Source organism: Podarcis cretensis (assembly GCF_951804945.1).
Source record: "Podarcis cretensis genome assembly, chromosome: Z".
NCBI lineage: Eukaryota > Metazoa > Chordata > Lepidosauria > Squamata > Lacertidae > Podarcis > Podarcis cretensis.
The window spans coordinates 39,044,122-39,065,114 of NC_137184.1; the positions used below are offsets into that span (position 1 = coordinate 39,044,122).

Sequence of the window (20,993 nt, forward strand, 5' to 3'; positions counted from 1 at the left end):
GCAGCACCTTTTTCCCTGGAAGAAGCACCTCTGTTCCTGGAAGCAGCACCTCTGTCCCTGGAAGCAGCACCCATGTCCTTGGAAGCAGCACCTTTTACCCTGGAAGCAGCACCTTTGTCCCTGTCCCTGGAAGCAGCACCTTTGTCCCTATCCCTGGAAGCAGCACCTCTGTCCCTGGAAGAAGCACCTCTGTCCATGGAAGCAGCACCTTTTACCCTGGAAGCAGCACCTTTGTCCCTGTCCCTGGAAGCAGCACCTTTGTCCCTATCCCTGGAAGCAGCACCTTTGTCCCTGTCCCTGGAAGCAGCACCTCTGTCCCTGGAAGAAGCAGCACCTTTGTCCCTGCTGGAAGCAGCACCTCTGTCCCTGGAAGCAGCACCTTTTACCCTGGAAGCAGCACCTTTGTCCCTGTCCCTGGAAGCAGCACCTTTTACCCTGGAAGCAGCACCTTTGTCCCTGTCCCTGGAACCAGCACCTTTGTTCCTGTCCCTGGAAGCAGCACCTCTGTCCCTGGAAGAAGCAGCATCTTTGTCCCTGCTGGAAGCAGCACCTCTGTCTCTGGAAGAAGCAGCACCTCTGACCCTGGAAGCAGCACCTCTGTCCCTGGAACCAGCACCTTTGTTCCTGTCCCTGGAACCAGCACCTCTGTCCCTGGAAGAAGCAGCATCTTTGTCCCTGCTGGAAGCAGCACCTCTGTCTCTGGAAGAAGCAGCACCTCTGACCCTGGAAGCAGCACCTCTGTCCCTGGAACCAGCACCTTTGTTCCTGTCCCTGGAACCAGCACCTCTGTCCCTGGAAGAAGCAGCATCTTTGTCCCTGCTGGAAGCAGCACCTCTGTCTCTGGAAGAAGCAGCACCTCTGTCCCTGGAAGTAGCAGCACCTCTGTCCCTGGAAGTAGCAGCACCTCTGTCCTTGGAAGCAGCACCTCTGTCCCTGGAAGTAGCACCTCTGACCCTGGAAGCAGCACCTCTGACCCCAAACAGAGAACCTCTGCCCCTAAAATGAGAACCTCTGTCCCTAAAAAGAGCACCTCTAAAAGCAGCACCTCTGTCCGTAAAAGCAGCACCTTTGTAGAAACACCATCCACTGTGCTTCCTTGTCGTCCTGAGAGTACAGCCGCCAGCACCAGTAGTAGTACCCAGCAGGAAACACCTGAAGCTCCGGTGATCCCTGGACCCAGTAATGTGAACATCAAGCCCGTCCCGTACTCTGAACCAGCCTTTTGGTGTTCCATCACCTACTACGAGCTTGGCCAACGGGTTGGGGAGAGCTTCCATGCTTACCAGCGCTCCGTGATTGTAGATGGCTACACCGACCCTATCAATTCTGAACGTTTCTGCTTAGGCCAGCAGACCAATATCCACCGCGATTCTGAGGTGGAGCAAGCCAGAATGTACATCAGGGAAGGAGTGAGACTCTGCTATGAAGACGGGGACGTGTCTCTGGAGTGCCTTAGCAAGACTCCCGTTTTTGTCCAGTCTCTCATGTGTAACCAGCGCTATGGAGTGCTTCCGAACACTGTTATCAAGATTCCAAAAGAATGCAACTTGAAAATTTTCCGTAAGGATGTATTTAGTGAAAGTTTGTCCAAGGCTGCAACCCGGGGCTTTGAAGCGGTCTACCAGCTGATGAAGATGTGCATCATCCGAATGAGCTTCGTCAAGCCCTGGGGACTTGAACACAAGCGGCAGACACTCGCGAGTGTTCCCTGCTGGATTGAGATCCATCTGAATGGCCCCTTGCAGTGGTTGGACAAGGTCTTGAAGCAGCTTGGTTCTCCAACCACCTGATGTTCCAGCAAGTATTAAAAAAGTTAGAAGCAGAAGCCAAGACAAGGAAATGGAATTCGTTTCACTCCTGGCAGAGAGAAACCTAAGTTATAATCAGTATCATTAGGCTCATTTCTATCTTGCTTTTTTGGTTGTTTTTTTTCTGGACTGAAATAGAAGTAATAGATTTTAAACAGTAGATATATAAAAAAATCTATTTGAAATGTAAATATATTTAATATGTCTAGCTCAGTACTAAGCACTTGGCCACAGGCAGATGTCCTTTGCATCTGCTGTGATGATACCAGCTTTCACTTATGCATCTGAGAAGCTCGCTGGATGGGCTGCCAAACAGGGGATACCCAGAACAAATGTAGTGGGAATCCCTTAATGTTGCAGAATAATGGGACAAGGTGTTTAAGGAGATTTCTCTAACAGCAGATAAAACTCTTTTCTCATCTCTGCATCTGGTGCCTTAAATACCTTAAAAACAAGGAACTCACCCCTTGCCTTTCGATGGCAGCAATAATGTACGTTACGTTTTGAAAAATATTGAGTTAGTCAGTTTGGACCATTGGTCCTCAAGCGTCTGGCAAGAAAAAAAAAATCCCCATAAACTGCAAGTCTCTAGGGGTTCTAGTAAAAAAGGTAGGCTTTTTGTAATAAGCTAGACTTTTTGTTTGATTTCATATTATTTATGAATAAGGTTCTTCAAGCCTATGCTTAAGTAAGGTTACATGAAAATACAGTTGACAAAATTTAGCACTTATGCTATTTGATTTAATAATATTTTTTCTTATTCTTATTATTTCTAATCAATGGTGCACACATAAGAAAGAAAATGGTGCACACATAAGAAAGAAAGTAAATTAATATTTTTGTTTGGTTATTTTTGAGTTCAAAAGTATTGCTAATGACTGCAGAATTTTTTTAAGGCTGTGTAGTAAAAATGACAGGCTTTTTGCAATGCTGTCTGATTTCATTTTGTCTATGAATATACAGTCTATGCTAAAGTATGGGTTACATGAAATTACAATCAACAAGATTTAACAGACTCATGCTATTTGATTTTCCCCTCACTCTTATTAGAGCTCTATTAATTTTTGATATATTCATTATATTTTACTCTTATATTTCTGTTCATGTGGTGCAGACGTAAGAAAGCAAGCAAATTAAGATTAGCATCTTTGCTTGAGCCACCTCTTGAGTTCAGCATATTGCTAATTACTGTAGGATTTTCTTTTTCAAATATGTGCAAGTACTTGTTAAGTACAGCAAAATATTGCTAAGATTTATGTTCCATGTCTGCACTGATCCTGCATGATGTTTTTTTTCTCCCCCCCTTATTTTTCCTTCTGTTAGCTTTGAAAGTTAAACAAAAAGTTCAATAAACAAAAAGTTCAAAAAGTTCAATAAAACAAGAAGTTCAATAAACAAAAGGTCTCAGGCTCAATCTTTGGCATCTATAGCTAAAAGGATCAGATAGCAGATGATGGGGAAAACCTTCATTTGAGATCCTAAAAAGAGTAATAGAAACATAGATTTGTAGGGTTGGAAGGGACACCGAGGGTCATCTAGTCCAACCCCCTGCAAGGCAGGAATTTCAGCTAACGCATCCATAGCCATCCAAATCTCTGCTTAAAAACTTACAAGGAAGGAGAGTCATTGCCAATCAGAGTGGACAAAACTGAGCTAGGTAAACAGAGTTCTAAGGCAAAGTGCTGGGGTGGGTCAAGATCAAAAACAAATAAAAACATTGTTGGGTCAACTCTTGCCTTACTTTTCAGACTAAGAAATAAATTACTCACCAAATCTGGGCTAGAGAAACAATGGCCAGCTGGGGTCCCAGCTTGAGTTAGGAAATTAAAAGGAAGTTTGTATGGAAGGTGCTTCTCCCTGGAGTTTTGTGGAACAGACAGACTTATTAAAATACATTTAAAATATCTAAAGTGCCAAGACAGACACATGAAGTACAAACTGTACATAGTGACACATCTGTGCAATTCCATTTGCCACAGCAGTGAGATTTAATTGGGGAGAGGCTGTATCCTTGGTGTTAAGTGCTCCTGAATAACATGTTTCCAAACAGTGCATTTAGATATTCTTTCTCTCATTAAGGCATTGAGGACTCTTGTACAATGGGCAAACATTTTCATCTCTGATGAAGTGCAGTTTCAAATCTACAGAAGTGTATGAAAATTAAAGCAATGATTCTCCCATTCATCTCTCAGGATGTTGATGCCTGCTGAAGCTAAACGAATGTTTTAAGATATTCCTTTGCAGAATATATGTTCCACCAAGCCAAATGCATTCAGCCAGCCCTGCCCTGTAAAGCCCTCCTTTATTTTGCAGTCCCAGAAAAGCAACAAAAAGAGAGAGGTCCTCAGTGGACTGTCAAGCATCACTGTTGAATTGCAGAAGATGGCATGGTTGGGTGGCTGTGCTCACCTCGCTTCTGGTTGGCTGTGTCACTGCTGCTTACCATGATGTAACAGACTGAGGTTGAATCCTGATAAGACAGAAGTACTGTTTTGGAGGGACAGGGGGCGGGCGGTTGTGGGGGATTCCTTGATCCTGAATGGGGTAACTGTGCCCCTGAAGGACCAGGTGCGCATCTGGTACACCCGCTCCATCTGGTACACAGGCTGAGACCCTACCTGCCTGCAGACTGTCTCGCCAGAGTGGTGCATGTTCTAGTTATCTCCCGCTTGGACAACTGCAATGCGTTCTACATGGGGCTACCTTTGAAGGTGACCCAGAAACTGCAATTAATTCAGAATGCGGCAGCTAGATTGGTGACCGGGAGTGGCCACCGGGACAACACCGGTCCTGAGAGATCTGCATTGGCTCCCAGTATGTTTCCGAGCACAATTCAAACTGTTGGTGCTGACCTTTAAAGCCCTAAATGGCCTCGGTCCTGTATACCTGAAGGAGCATCTCTACCCCCATCGTTCAGTCCGGACACTGAGATCCAGCACCGAGGGCCTTCTGGTGGTTCCCTCATTGCGAGGTTACAGGGAACCAGACAGAGGGCCTTCTCAGTAGTGGCGCCCGCCCTGTGGAACACCCTCCCTTCAGACGTGAAGGAAATAAGCAGCTATCTTCTCTTTAAAAGACATCTGAAGGCAGCCCTGTTCAGGGAAGTTTTTAATATTTAATGCTGTACTGTTTTTAACACTTGATTGGGAGCTGCCCAGAGTGGCTGGGGAAACTCAGCCAGATGGGTGGGGTATAAATAATAAATTTATTATTATTATTATTATTATTATTATTATTATTATTATGTAGAGAGGGAAGGGGTGAGATGGCGGTGAAGTTGGCAGCTTGCAAATGTGCTGGCAGAGCCAATCTGCACCAACCTCAGGCCTTCCTCCCTTTCAGCAGGGTTACACCAACTGGAGGTCAAGCAATCACTGCCGCCCCACATGTTGTCCACTACTGCTGTTTAAGTATGTTGGTTTGAAAGCAGCAGCAATTCACATACATTTTGACAATGGAAACTGGTGTGCTTTGGGACTGGTAGGGCAAAAGGCAGGAAGGCTACAGCCAGTATTACGCAGAACCAGTTACTGCTGCTTCTGTTCCCATCCTCCTCCCTGCTGAGATCTGCAAAGACAACACTGAGATTGAAGAGAATGAGGATGGCAGTCACTGCCAGCTCCTGGGCAGGTTTTAAGTAAGGAAGTCAGCAGGTGGCAGCTGGCTGAGGGCAGGCTGAGGATGGTGGTGCCTCATTCATCCCTATGGATCAGGCTTCGCTTCCTTCTGGAGAGATTATCTGAACATGTATCTCCACTCCTTGCTGAAAATGTGTAGGCTGATGTTAGATGGCACAAGCCGGCTTTGTGGATTTATAGAACAGATATTTCTTTATGCTGCAATTCATACTGACAGTAGGCCCAATCCATGCAGATGTTGGCCAAGAGTAGCATATTCATGTCCTTTTCCTGAAGCCTGTTTTTCAGAGATGCAAGTTAAGTGCAGACATTCATCAGTATTCAGTCTCTTAAATAACACTCCTCTGACAGTCAGCTGAGTTGTAATCCCAATCTAAAAGCACACTTTTTTTTCCTATCAGGAGTTGGGAGCAATTTGCAGTTGCCTCTTTCATAACCTATGAAAATTAGCTGAAGTGTTAATCTCATTGATGAGTTAGGAACTGTAGCATCACAGCATCACATCACAGCATTCTCTTCCATTTTCCATTAATATATTATTTTGTTTCTGTAATTAGTTTCCTTCTGAGCAATTGAAAACACTTCTTATTTAGTTGCTTTCAAGTGTGCACATTTAGCCTTTGATCCCTGCTGTTCCCTTGATGGAATTTAATGCAGTTTTTCCGCCTTTTTCAGTGGAATTTACCCCCCGCCCCCTACATGAGATGGTGCATTCTGCTCAATTAAAATACATAATAAGGAAAACAGCAATGTGTGTGTACAGTTTGATGAAGTCAGAAGTTATTTTGCAGATCTTTGCATTCACCTCTGTGAAAACATTACTATCTGTGTCCAGTGGCAGCATCTGGCTTGACAGGTGCTTCTTTAGATATTATATCTTTTATAAATGTAGCCCACACATATTAAATTCTACAGTAACAATATCATAGGTGCTAATGCAACAATGCACAAGTTGTCTGATTAGGAAATTAACCCTGCTGCCAGGCATCTTCATGCTACTGGACATGATCCAGGCAAATATTTAGAACTTAGTTGTCTTAATTGGAGAATGAAATCAAAGGGACTGAACTGAGAAGTGCTTAACTATGGGTTGTACTCAGTGATTAACAGCACATCAAATGAGTTTTTCAATGGTGGTGGAGATATCAATACTGGCAGAGAAATCCAAATTTCTTTTGCTCTGGGCTGGGTGTTTGGGCAGCGGTGTTATCCATCTAGCAGCAACGCTGACCTCTGACATCCTCCTGTCACCTGTGGAGTGATGTCAGCATTGTTCAAAAGGTGCAGAGATACCCCTTCTGCCCGCAGATGTGTTGTCAGAGATTCACCAGGCAGCAGGCAGTAGAAAGCCTGAAAAGAGGATGCTCCAAGGGTAAGTTGGGGTTGAGCTAGTCTGGGATCCATTGGATCCCAAGCCAGTGCTGCTGCCATCATGTCTTGGCTTTGGACCTATGGCTGTGCCAGCTCCAGGTCAGAGCATCAATAAGTCTGTCCTTCACCTTCCACTCTGGCTGCCACTCTCTGTAAAAGACCCTCTGGGCTACGTGGGCGGTTATGACTGCTTCCTAAATTCATCAGATTTCTTGGAAAAAATTATCATCAGCTGTCCCATACTTTTAAATACACTTTCTGAAGGGGGGGGGGAAAGCACTTTTCTCCAGTGAGTTCCACAATCTGTCTCTAACTTTCCCCTCTTGAATGGTTTGCTTCGAGATGGTCTGGAGATACTTAATAAAGTTCTACAGCTGAAGCAGCTTTGGATTTGTATGCTGTCTTGGGAAGCCACATGAAAGCTGCTCTGAGATCCAGGGAGTAAGGTCTAAGTAAAGTAAAGTGAAAACACTTATGGGATTTAGTTTACTTACACTGTGATAAACATCCTAATCAATCTCTTGAAGCCTTCCCCATGAGTTTCTGAGCCTTGGGTTGTCCAAGGACTTCTTCACACTTGACATCTTCTCCTACACAGAAGCTCAATCCATTCTGGGATAGATGAGCAGTGGTCCAAGATCTTCATGAAATACATGGGAGATTCTTGTAACAAAACCAGACCAATCTCATGATAGAAATGCAAATAGGTTGAGCGCATGAGCTTCACTGAACTTGTCTTCAGGGATCAGTGAATTAAAATGGTGGTTGTTTGCCTATTAAGCTAGGTGTTCCCTTTTCTCCTTGTAGCCCTATCAATATTCAGCTCTGTGTTCCAGGATGTGTATGAAGCCAGTTGGGAATATGGCTTAGATTGAGACCAAGTACTTCCAGACACAACAGTTGGACACCCTTGGTTTCCTCTTCGGTATGCAGTTCCTTAAATTTTCAGCAGCAAGTTTTCCAGGAGGGGGAGGGGGAGAACAACTACAGGAAGAGTGAACCAGAAGGCACCATAATGTTGGTTCCAGGTTGCAAAATGCTCTCAATGGGTCCTTCTTCTTGCAATTGTCACTTGGTATTTTGTCCAATCTCTACCACTGATGAGAGATAAAAGTTAGAGGAGTAAGGAGTCAATGGAAGCTGCTGTTACTTTGGCTCACTCCAGTCGCTGGCTGATCCTCTTCCTCAGAGCAGGTGGAAATGGCAAGAGCAGCAGCAACAGGGCCCAGGCTGCTCTGGTGATCACCGCTGGCCCTTGGTAGGCCCAATGGTCCTTGACATCTGTCCTGGCACACACAGAAGTTTTCATGTTGATCTTCAGAATTTTGACATGTGAATATCTTGTGAATGCTGCAACTGTACTCCACCCCTTTCCATTTTTAAATTGCATGTAGTTTTGATGAATTAATTTCTGCCAGGGAACTGCAACCAATCCCAGGTCTCTCATGATTTCACATAAGATCATCCCATTTTGTCCAGCATTCTGCTCTTACAGTGGCAACCAGATGCCTATAGGAAGCCCAAAAGCAGGACCTGAATTCAACAGCACTTACTTTACCTTGCTGATTCACCTGCTTAATGCATTCACCAATCTATTGGATTAATGCACCTATTTCTCAATACATGCTTGTTCCACCAATGCATTACCTTTATTTATTGACTAACGTTTCACTAATGTTTACAGGTATGCTTTAAAAATGTCACATATGATAATCTCATAAAGAAGAAGAAAGTAAAAAATAAGGGGTAACTCCATCTTGCATCCCTTCTTCAAAGTTGGAGGAAAATCACCTGTTCAGGTCTGATCTTTGTGCTTGAACCGTCACTTGGACTTGATTTGCTAGCGAAATTGTTCTGTGTCTTCCATCACATGTCTTTTATTTCCCAGCCCTTTATTGTCTGCCTCTGTTTGGCTCTTGGAGAGAGATAATTGGGCAAATGATCGACATCAAGTCATTTGTTAAAAAAGAAGTGTGCTTGTTTTATCTGAGCAAATAATTATCTGGGAAAGTGCTTGAATCTTGCTTTTTCTTTTTCTTTTTACAAGACCTAGTACTCAGATATTGTCAGAATACTGCCAAATAGTTCAAGGTCTGTTAAGGTATGTTGGCAAATTACATTAATAACTTGCATGGACTTCTCTTTCTTTCCCCCATGTCTGCTGGAAATTCTGAGATGTCAAGGTAGGTTTTCACTAGTCTGTTTAGATGCCACTGGGGCTACAGCAGAAATGACAAAGGCACATATGGGAGTGCACACAGGTCTCTCTTATGCACATACACAATTCTGTAGCACTGTCTAAACCACAATCAGTCCACCAAGCATTGTGCCTATGCAACCTGCATCAATAATAGCAGATGATCTATCAGAGTGCCATACACTTCTCTCTGATACAGTATTTATTTTTTCAATACTGGGTTGGAAAAATCAGCTAGTTGCATTGTTTTTAGGAACACAGGAAGTGGCCTTATACTGATTCAAACCATTGTCTGCACTGCATTGTCTACCCTGATTGGCAGTAGCTTTCTAGGGTTTCACATAGAGGTATCTCCCAGCCTTATCTGCAGGTGTTGAGGACTGACCGTGGGAGCTTCTACAGTGGTACCTCAGGTTACAGGTGCTTCAGGTTACAGACTCCGCTAACCCAGAAATAGTACCTCGGGTTAAGAACTTTGCTTCAGGATGAGAACAGAAATCGTGTGGCGGTAGCGGGAGGCCCCATTAGCTAAAGTGTTGCTTCAGGTTAAGAACAGTTTCAGGTTAAGAACGGACCTCCAGAACGAATTAAGTTCTTAACTGGAGGTACCACTTTATATGCAAAACAGATACTCTAGTGGTGAGCTGTGATCTTTCCCTAGCAGCTGCAGAGGCCAACCACTGCAGGCAACTGAAGCACAGTTTGGTCTCACTGTAGCAAACTCCCACTTGGTGAAATTGTTGCCTGCATTCAGTCCCCAAACAAACTAAGCAAAAATCCTTCCTCTGAAAAATATTCTCATAAAGGAAAATAAAATGTGCTTCATCTCACTGTATCATTAAACAATAAGATACATGGCATGCCATCCCAGGCATGTCTACTCAGAAGTGAGCCCCACTGAGTTTAATGGGACTTATTAATATAAGTTTGCTAAGGACTGAAGCTTCTAAGCACATTCTTATTTCAAATTAAAAAGTAATGCAAATCAAACACCTTTTGTAGCAGGGATAATTATCCTAACATGAATGCCAAACCACGGTGAACAGAATGGAACAAAGCTGAAAATCAGAACCCTGGTATCTAGAGAAGTGAAATATGGCATTTGGCATGCAATGCTACTTACCGTATTTCTTCACTATTCTAAGAGAATGTTTACATGTTAACTTTTCATCCACAGGAGTAAGGTAATCTGTGATTCAAGAGTTCACAGATATCACTGACTTCTCTAGGGCCTTTGGTTAAGACTGTGAATCAAGAGAGAATGCAATCTTCTACTAAAGCCTCGATAGCCATGTACAAGGAGCATTGGTACTCACCTGTGAATACTGACAATCCCAGATGAATTTTGGGAATGTCCAGTAATAGATATATCCCCACCCCTCAAAACACACACACTCTGGGGGCATTCACCACAATAATGATTTAGCTGAGCTTCAACATTCACTTTGCATCTCTTGAGTTTTAGGATATTTACACAATTTGCTTGAGATTGTCAATATACAAACTGTATATTGGAATTCATTCTTGAGGAAGCATCAGTTCAATATACATAGGGACACAGGAAGAGCCAGCTGGAGCGGGCCAAGGGGTAAATGGATAAAAAAAAAACCACACAGGTGGGGGAAATGACCCTACTGTGAGTGTCTACTATAGACTTCCAAGCCAGACTGAAGATTTGGATGATGCCTTCCTAGAGCAGGTTACCAAGCATTCCAAAGGGAGAGATCTAATAGCCATGGAGGACTTCAGCTACCCTATATCTGCAGGAATTCTAACTCACTCTGTCAATAATGTAAGCTCCAGAAAATTCCTGAATTGCCTCACTGGCAATTTCCCAAAAGGTGGAAGAAGCAACAAGGGGATCATCTGTTGGTGCATTGCCAAAATAAACTTGAAACGAGCCTTGAAGCGCATCCCTGAGGCACCCTTAAAACATCTGCTTAGCAACAAGAATTCTCCCCAGCAACAGGTGTCTTAGGGCATTCTGGAGAAATGTAGTTAAGTGTGAGGCAGTCAGTGTTGGTCAGTGTGGCCGCCAGAATATGTGAAAGTCTGTGAGCCTGTCTCTCTGGCTGAATGGCTGAAGGGAGCAGAGTATATAGTTCTGTTTCTTATTTTATATTTAGACCGGTAGTATTATGCAACTTTAGAGAAGAACTGGATGGGTGATGTGGTTATTCCTGTCACAGACATTCACCAAGAGAGGGCTGGAATGCTGCTGCTGTGAAGATGCAGGAAGACTTTCTGAGGAGCTTTGCTGAGACAGAAAAAAGGAACCCCTAAGTGTTGGTGCTCATGCACTAACATCATCTATCTTGGGCCTGGTCCTCACCAACAGGGAAGAACTGATTGACGAAGGGAACCTTGGGAGGAAGTATTCATGTCCTTTTGGGTTTCATGATACAGAGACAAGGGAAAGGTGGGAAGCTGAGTGTAGCTAGACATGCATTCTGGACTTTAAGAAGGCCGATTTCAATAAGCCAAAGGAACTACTGGGTTGAGATCCCATGGTCAGAAATACTCAAAAGAAGTGAGTCCAAGATAGATGATAGTTTCTTAAAGGTGGAAAATTGAAGGCACAAATGCAGACAATTGCAACAGGAGAGAGAAGTGGGAAGCATTTAAAGAGACTGGTGTGGCTGCATAAGGAGCTTACAAATGAGCTAAGATCTAAGAATGACATGTATAAGAAAGGGAAGAAAAGGGAAAGATTATCACTGGTCAACAACAAATTTGTTGTCTGTGTTTTTTCAGATGATTTAGGATGAATCTGATGCGCTGAATCCAAAAATCACATTGGTTTTGCTCAATCAGGTCAAGTTTTTGAGTTATGGCCACATGTCATTTTTTTACATTTTTGTTCACATGTACGCTTGTGTGGAGCATCTTAGAAGCAGTTGGTGGGGGTAAAATGCCATGTCGAATAATTGTTTTGATTGGAAATGATTATTTTAATGACAAGAAGTATTCAGGTCCGATAGTTCTGGGTGTTTATGTCAAAAAGGGATCAGTTTGAAGTCATAAAACCTCGAAATCTTCCATAAATTGGTGCGGCCGGGATCAACAGAAAGAACCGGAGAAGCCTCAAGTATCCTGATCTTCAATCAGCACGTCGTCCTCTAGTTCATTGTGATGAAATTCCAGTGCCTATCTTCGGAGAACTTCCTGACATTAGTGATGCGTCCAGTGTTGAAGGACATGAAGAAGAAGAAGTGGTTCTTGAAGATGATGCTCCACATCCATTTCCCAAAAGGAGTTGAATGATCTAGTTCACAACCTCAGCTTGTCAAAGGACTCTGTTGGCATCCAGATTGAAGGAAAAAACCTCCTCTCTGACAGTGCTCGCACCAGCTTCTTCCACAACAGGCATCAAGAGTACCTCTGTTTTTTCTCAGAAGAGAAGGACTTGGTGTACTGTGCAGATATTGCACAGCTTCTGCTCAAGCTTGGAGTGCCACAGTATGAACCCAAAGATTGGAGACTGTTCATTGATAGCAGCAAGCGATCATTGAAATGTGTTCTGCTACACAACGGCAACCAGTTTGCCTCTATACCCCTGGGCTCACTCGAGTACACTGAAGGAGAACTATGAAGCGGTAAAGTATGTGCTGGAGAAAATTGGTTATGATCAGCGTAAGTGGTTTATTTGTGTTGACCTGAAGATGGTGAACTTTTTCTTGGGACAACAGTCTGGCTTCACCAAGTACCCATGTTTTCTGTGCATGTGGGATAGTAGGGACCGTGCTCAGCATTACACGAAGAAGGACTGGCCTGTGCGGGAGGAATTGGTGCCTTGCAGAAAAAGGAACGTCATCAACGACCCTCTGGTGGACAGAGACAGAATACTCTTCCCACCGCTGCACATCAAGCTCAGCTTAATCAAGCATTTCACCAAGGCTCTGGACAAGGATGATGACTGCTTCACTTACTTGTGCCAGGCTTTTCCAGGATTGACCATGGAGAAGTTGAAAGCTGGCATCTTTGACGGTCCTCAGATCCGTCAGCTCATCAGAAATCCAGAGTTCGGAAACTCAATGAACGAAGTGGAACTGGAAGCGTGGAAGGCATTTGTTCTGGTAGTGAAGAACTTTCTGGGCAACAATAAGGCCAGAAACTACGCAGAACTTGTCAACAACATGCTGACTGCTTTCAGAAACCTGGGCTGCAACATGAGCGTCAAGATACACTACCTGTTTTCACATATGGACCGGTTTCCTGAGAACCTGGGTTCAATGAGTGATGAGCAGGGGGAGAGATTCCATCAGGACATGAAAGAGATGGAGACCAGGTATCAGGGTCACTGGGATGCAGTCATGATGGCTGACTACTGTTGGACTCTGAAGAGAGACCTCCCTGCCGCTGAGCATTCCTGGAGTTGCAAGAAACGGAAGTTCAAGCCCTGAAGTTTGAAAAATGGTGAAGCAACATGCAATTTACGTGTACTTACCTTTATCAATGCCCACCATTCAGTTTACAGTAAACCTGACCTGATGGAGAGAAATGGATGCCATTTCCTGATTCAGCAGTGCAAAAATACCCTAAATCAGTTGTAGAAATCTAGACAACATTCAAAAAGTAAAAAATTGTTACTCAGTGTTATACACAAATGAAGGAAGAGTATACATGAAGAGCCAACAGTTGCAGGGAGAAGGTCATGTGAGCAAAAGCACAGAATCAGCTCACACTTGCAAGAAGGGTAAAAATAATTTTAAAAGGGTTCTTTTGTGATGTTTTAAGCAAGAGGAAGAACAAGCAAGTAGTGGGTCCTCTGCAAGGAGAAGACAGAGAAATATTGTTGGGTGACAGAAAGAAGGCGGAACTGCTCAACACCCATTCTGCCTCTGACCCAAAAGGAAAGCTGTGTCCAACTTAGTGATAATAGAATAAACAAAGGAAGGAGGGAGCAGAAACCCAAGATAGGAAAAGAGGTGGTAAGAGAACACCTAGTTACTTTAAATGAATTCAGATCTACAGCGCCTGATGAGCAGCACCTAAGGTTACTAAGAGAGCCTGCAGCTTTAATCTCAGGGCCTTTGTCTATAATATTTGAGAATTCCTGGAGAACAGGTGAGGTCCCTGCAGACTGGAGGTCAAATGTTGCCTGATAGGTCTTATTCTTCATGAATTTATCTAATCCTCTTTTTAAGCCTTCCATGTTGCCTGAGACTATAAATATCTACTACCTGATCTTTTTACTAGAGACAGCAAGAACTGAACCTAGGACCTCCTGCTCTACAAATATCTGGTCCATGTGCTTTATGGTCCACCAATCCCCATTTTGCCCAGAAAGTCATTTTGGACAAATGTCCACATGCCTTACACCTGATAACATAGCAGGTGTGGTCAGCAGTAGACATCATGGGGCCAAAATGGGGTTTGCAAGCTCCCAAATGTAGCTAATCATTGGGATTTGCACCCACACAGCTTAATTCCATGCCACGTGGGTGAAAATGGTCATCTGATGTCATTGGGATTGTCAGGTGACTGAGAGTTGGGCAGCCCTGCCAAACTTAGCCAGCAGGGGGTGGGGAAGAGAAGGACTGGTCTGGTGACCAAATCCAGTTCCCCATCATTGCATTAAATTATTTACCTCCAAAGGAAGGACAGGAGTCTGGCTTGGCCTAAGGCCCAGCAACCTTTTCACACTGACTGGAGCCAACTGCATGCAGGCTGCCGACATGTGCACATTCTGCTGTTTCACAGAGGTGTTCAGTAGAATCTCTGAGATCCTTCCACATTAGATTCCCTGAGCGTCAAATTTAACCAGACTGTCACTTTATTATTATCAATACATCACAACCATGAGAAGCACAGAGTGGGAGGAAATGTGTGGGTTAATAAATACTTATTTAAGTTCATAATAAGAACTTGGTATGAAAGATTAGTGTAGGTAGGTGCAAAATTACGAAGTGCCAAACCAGAGATGTAAAGGCGGAGGAAGCCTTGGAGCAGAGAAGGTAGGGGGCCTCCCATGAGGAAAAGTCAGAAAAACAGACCTGTCATTAAGCATGCATTTGCCCCTATTTTAAGCCCATTATGTGGAAACAGGACCTGCTGATTTAACAGAATATCATGGTAGTTATCCAGCAAGGGCTCTGGCATGAATGCAGGAAGGTGTTTGTGTATGCTGGGATGTTTCATGTATTTATGCAATTCAATAGTTGTTATCATGAGATCATTTGTTTCTATGCTTTAGAGGAGGGGTTTTAAATATGGGTAATGGTGGCTCTCCTGGGTTTCAGAAAAAAATTCCTACCAGCCTGACATGGAGACACTAGGGATTGAACCCAGGACATTCTGCATGCAAAGCATGGATTCTATCACTGAGCTACAGCCCTCCCCTATATAGCTTAGACACTGAGGATGTTAATGGGCAACTCCAGAGGATGGTAGTACCATTCAACATTTGCTGGGCTGCCAAGACCAGTCAGGAACCCACTACTTCAAAAGGACTAGTCACCTGGGAAGGTTGAAAGGAGAGCAAGAGAATTCTTGATCTGCTTGCCCTGTGTCTTGTAAAATCCTGAAGCCAACTCTGGAGCATTTCCTTGAAGGATGTGCAATTTTGGAGATGGGGGGGGGGAATATTGCTTGAACAATTGCGGCTGAACTGTCTTATTTACAGTAGGGAATAAATGCTTTTAAAGTGTTGTACACAAAGACATTACTGTCTGCAATATTAAATGTTTATAAACTGTCACTTTAGAAAAAGAAGCTACTTTGAGCAGAAGCTATGGGCAGTGCCAAAAGATGTCTCCAAAACATTTGCCCAAGAGGGACAAAACAAAGAAAAAAGAAAATAAGAAAATTGGGGGAGGCCTATTTCTGTTTCTTTTTATATCAAAAAGCAACAACATGCCAGCCTTTAAGCAGTTTTAAAGGGCACCGTTAATTCTTTGATGAAAATGTGTATACATCTGGCACCAACAACTGGCTTGACCCATATTATATTCCCAGGTGACTTGGCCTGGATGATGGAGGTTTAGAGCTTCTGTGCTCAAAAACAAACACACAATAATGCAAGCAAGCAAGCAAGCAAGCAAGCAAGCAAGCAAGCAAGCAAGCAAGCAAGCAAGCAAACAAACAAACAAACAAACAAACAAGGGAGCAATTTGCTGGTTCAGAACAGGGAAATATAGGTTCTTATTTCCATTTCCATTTTATATAAAGGGTAAACAAGCACCAGCTTAATGCTGAGAGCATTTGGCCAGCACAGATGGTCAAATTCAAAGAGCTCCTCCGAAGCACCCAAACACTTGGGCATTTCTACTGTTTTGTTTGTTTGTTTACTTCCCCTGCTTAACAGAAGTTCCTGCATAATTAATTCACTTAATTTATTGCCACAAGAAGTGGTGATGGTCTCAGAAGCTTAAATGGCTCTAGAAAAGGGCATGGCACATTCAGGGAGGGTAAGGACCTATAAGGAGGAGGGAGGGAAGTTGTGACGCTCCAGTTGTTGCAGTACTACCACTCATATCACCCCTGCCCATTGACCCTGCTGGTTGGGTCTGATGGGAGTTAGAGTCCAGCAACATCTAGAGAGGCACAGATAGTTAAAGGTAAAGGGACCCCTGACCATTAGGTCCAGTCGTGGCCGACTCTGGGGTTGTGGCGCTCATCTCGCTTTATTGACCAAGGGAGCCAGCGTACAGCTTCCGGGTCATGTGGCCAGCATGACTAAGCTACTTCTGGCAAACCAGAGCAGCGCACGGAAACACCGTTTACCTTCCTGCCGGAGTGGTACCTATTTATCTACTTGCACTTTGATGTGCTTTCGAACTGCTAAGCTGGCAGGAGCAGGGACCGAGGGAGGTAAATGGCGTTTCCGTGTGCTGCTCTGGTTCGCCAGAAGCGGCTTAGTCATGCTGGCCACATGACCCGGAAGCTGTACGCCGGCTCCCTCGGCCAATAAAGCGAGATGAGCGCCGCAACCCCAGAGTCGGTCACGACTGGACCTAATGGTCAGGGAGTCCCTTTACCTTTACCTAATGTTTGTATGCAACTTTGCCTAACACATTTTTGCAATGCAATTTCCCCTAATATAATGTATTTTTATATGTCATTTTCACAAGTTATTGTTGTTGTCGTTTAGTTGTGTCTGACTCTTCATGACCCCATGGACCAAAGCACGCCAAGTACATGCATTTTCACAAGTACGTGCACTTTAATCCAAAATTTGCCCCACTACTGTATATGAATTTTTGTACATACAGGTAACTCTCAGCTCCTGCTTGCTTAACATGTGCAATTTTAATTTTATGTGTTTGAAAGCTGGCTGGCTGAAATCACACAAATTAGATGCATGGAAGGTGGAGAGCTAAAAAGCTCTTTTTGCACAGGGTCTTCCTGGCATGGAAATAACTTTTAAGCTCTGAAACTAGTTTACGAGGCTCTGGGAAGCTCTTGCATGGATTCTGGATGGGAGAGATCTCATAGGAACTTGGACAGCCCTGCAATATATTGAGAGCCTTGCACATACTCAGAGCCTGCTAAACAAGTCTGAGAACTTCAAAACCCTATACATTGCTTGGAGGGAGTAGGTAAGACCTGTCTGGTTCTCTGGCTCTGGGTAAGGCTTTTCATGAGGGGACAGTTTCAAGGGGGTGGCTTGTACTTTTGCTTATAATTGCCATTCCTGGAATGTGACCCCTGCAAAAGATGTGAGCTGTATTGTATTACTTGGCTGGACAACCACACTACAAAACTAAGAGAAGTGCAAATTTCAAAGAAGGGCTGTGTTTTGGTTTGCACATTGCATTGGAAAATATGAATTAGATGGGTTCACTTTGTACTGTGAACTGAACTGACTGAATTGAATCTCACCCAAATCCCTAACAACAAGTTCCCCAAACCTGACATAGAAAGAACGGATGGCAACCATGGATGGACTTTTCCAAAATAATGCCCTGATTGTGGAACATTTCCCCTAACATTATGGGGTGGTGGTGATGTGTGTGTTTAGGACACAGAGACGAACACTTTCTTTTCTGTCCAGGCATAGTGTCTAGATTTTGTTTTCCTTGCTGTGGATGTTTTTGCTGTGGATACAGTTTTGCTTGCTATATGGACCCTTGTTTTGTATGTTGGTTACGTCACATTCTTAGATTTGACAGGTAAAGGTAAAGGGACCCCTGACCATTAGGTCCAGTCGTGGCCAACACTGGGGTTGCGGCACTCAGCTCGCTTTACTGGGTGAGGGAGCTGGTGTACAGCTTCCGGGTCATGTGGCCAGCATATCTAAGCCGCTTCTGGCAAACTAGAGCATTGCACGGAAACACCGTTTACCTTCCCGCCAGAGCAGTACCTATTTATCTACTTCCACTTTGACGTGCTTTCGAACTGCCAGGTTGGCAGGAGCTGGGACCGAGCAATGGGAGCTCACCCCGTCACGGGGATTCGAACCGCCGACCTTCTGATTGGCAAGTCCTAGGCTCTGTGGTTTAACCCACAGTGCCACCCACATCCCAGGTTTGATAAGCCAATGCTTATTTTATCTTTGCAAGCAAGGGTGAGGTACAAAGCTTTCACATTGTGTGAGTGCCTTCGAGTCATGCAGAGCTTTGCTGGAAGCCAAATGGAATGTTTTGGTGGCTGGATTTGGATCCTGGACTTTCAGCTGCATCTCCATGTTATAACTGAAGTCTATATTTGGTTTTTTTAAGCATAAGAAAAGACCTGAAGCTTGATCAGACCATCATCCTGTTCTCACAGTGACCAAACCAGATGACAGGTAGGGCCAGCATTCTCCTCTGCTTGGCATGAATGAACAGAATCTGACTTATTAGGAAAAAGCAGTCCTGCTAGGTCAAGATCCTGTCCAATGCAGCACCCTGGCTCTGAGATTGACCAGTTGGATGCATCTAGGATGCCCACAAGCTGGAAAAGAAAGCAATAGCTTGCTCCCACCATTGTTCCTCAGTGACTGGTATTCAGAGGCATAGTGCCTTTGATTATGGAGACACTATATGGTCATCGTGAATACTATCCACTGAGAGCCAATATAGTCTAGTGGTTAGAGCAACAGACTAGGCCCTAGGAGACCAGAGTTCAAACCCCCACTCAGTCTAACTCCCCCTCTTTTTTTAATGGAACCCCTTATATGGGATTTGTATATAAATTTTCCCTTGGCTCTTTTTCTTGACCCATGCAGGACCAGCATGGATAATTGGCTCATGAATATTTGACGTTTTCTCCCCTTATGGCTTTGATCTATAGGCTACCACTAAAACGAGGCTGCATTTTAAGCTGCATTTTAAACTGTATTCTAACTTACATTTTAATCAACTGGTTTTTGTTCTTGTTGTTGTTTTTAAAAAATGTTTTTACTGTATTTCTATTCAGTGTTAGCCGTCCTGAGCCCAGTCTTGGCCGGGGAGGGTGGGGTATAAATAAATTATTATTATTATTATTATTATTATTATTATTATTATTATTATTATCATTATCATCATCATCATCATTATTATAACTTACCTCACATTTGTGAGGTAACTTACCTCAATCTAACTTACCTCACATGTCAGTCTAACTTACCTCACATGTTTGTTCTGTAAGGATAAAATGAGGGAAGGGGAGAACTGTGTATGCCCCTCCCCCACTCTGTGCTCCTTGGAGGAATGAGAGGATATAAATGTAAAACCAACCAACCAGCCACATCATATTATTCAGAGGCAGTAAGATATCTTTTTACCTAGACTCTCAAAAGAAGGTTATGATCTGCTTCAAATTCTACTCCTTCTGGACACCTTACCTAATACGACAGTATGAACAAGAGGGGATTTAAGTATTTCAGAAACATCGGTTACACTATAGTAAAGGCTGGGCTACGGAATAAGCCTTTGAGCTCAAATGTATACTTGGATATTTCCCCAACCCTAGCTTTTATTCCCGGTGGTAATGACTAGAGAAGTGAAGAAAATGGCATAAAACTTCCTTTGTTTTAATCATATACAGCTTTTGCTGCTATCCAATATGATTAAAGTAAATGATTATTGCACTTGCTCTGCTGATAGAAGCATCATTTATGAAGAAATTCAGGGGGGAGCTGTATTAACTGCCTGCACGTTTCCCCATCAATAATCTTCCTGCAAGTGGGTTGGTTAACTACAGAAAGTAATTACAAATTATTGTTGGCTCTTTTTTTTTAAAGAGTAGATTGCATGGAGGGGGGGAGAGGAACAGCAGCCCAGAGAATTTAATGGAATTCTTCAGGGTATTACTTTTCAATTAATGGGATTAATTTAATGAAATATCCCTTTCCTAGCTGGGTTATTAGATTTGACAAAGGGCTGTGAAACTGAAACATGCATTGTATTGCAGGAACAAGCCATGGGTTTATGCACCCTCAAACAATGCACACCCCAATGCCTAACTGCATAGCATCATTACAATACCTGCTGGTGGGGAAAACGTCTATGCACCTTTTAGGCAAATCTATAGCATTCAACACATCTCCAATGAGAATAGGGATGCCCTACTTTCCTATACAGTCATACCTTGGGATAAATACGCTTCAGATTGAGCGCTTTCGGGATGCACTCCACGGCGACCTGGAAGTAACGGAGCGCATTACTTCCAGGTTTCGCCACGCATGCATGTGCAGACGGTCAAAATGACATCACGTGCATGTGTGGAAGCAGCGAAACGCAGCCCGCGCACACGCAGACACGCTATTGCATCTTACATTCTGTTCGGGATGCGAACGGGGCTCTGGAACGGATCCCGTTCTCATCCCGAGGTACCACTGTACAGGGCTGCCTTCAGGTGTCTTCTAAAGGTTGCAAAGCTGCTTATCTCCTTGGGTCACATAATACCATACTCTCCAACATTTCTCCAGTGAAAATAAGGATGTCCTAAAGAAAAGTGGGACATTCTGGGATTAAATCAGAAACTGGGACGGCTTCAGTAAATCCGGGACTGTTCCTGGTAAACAGGGACACTTGGAAGGTCTGCAAATCTCGAAGGCATGGGGTATTTTGT

At 43.7% G+C, this 20,993-nt stretch overlaps 1 protein-coding gene, 1 long non-coding RNA gene and 1 pseudogene across 3 annotated transcripts in view; 1 reads left to right on the forward strand and 2 right to left on the reverse strand.

The window, feature by feature from the left end:
* GRIA3 (glutamate ionotropic receptor AMPA type subunit 3) overlaps positions 1-20,993 on the reverse strand; it is a 210,227-nt gene that overhangs the window by 17,861 nt on the left and 171,373 nt on the right. The gene's annotated exons all lie outside the window — the stretch shown is intronic.
* LOC307208309 lies at positions 102-626 on the reverse strand. Its single transcript, XR_013835064.1, has 3 exons — positions 476-626; positions 335-379; positions 102-139 (listed from the first exon to the last, which is right to left on the reverse strand). It is a non-coding gene; the product is annotated as an uncharacterized lncRNA (long non-coding RNA).
* On the forward strand, positions 833-5,128 carry LOC307208275 (mothers against decapentaplegic homolog 3 pseudogene; annotated as a pseudogene). The gene is made up of 2 exons (XR_013843930.1): positions 833-3,167; positions 3,210-5,128. The product of XR_013843930.1 is annotated as a mothers against decapentaplegic homolog 3 pseudogene (transcript).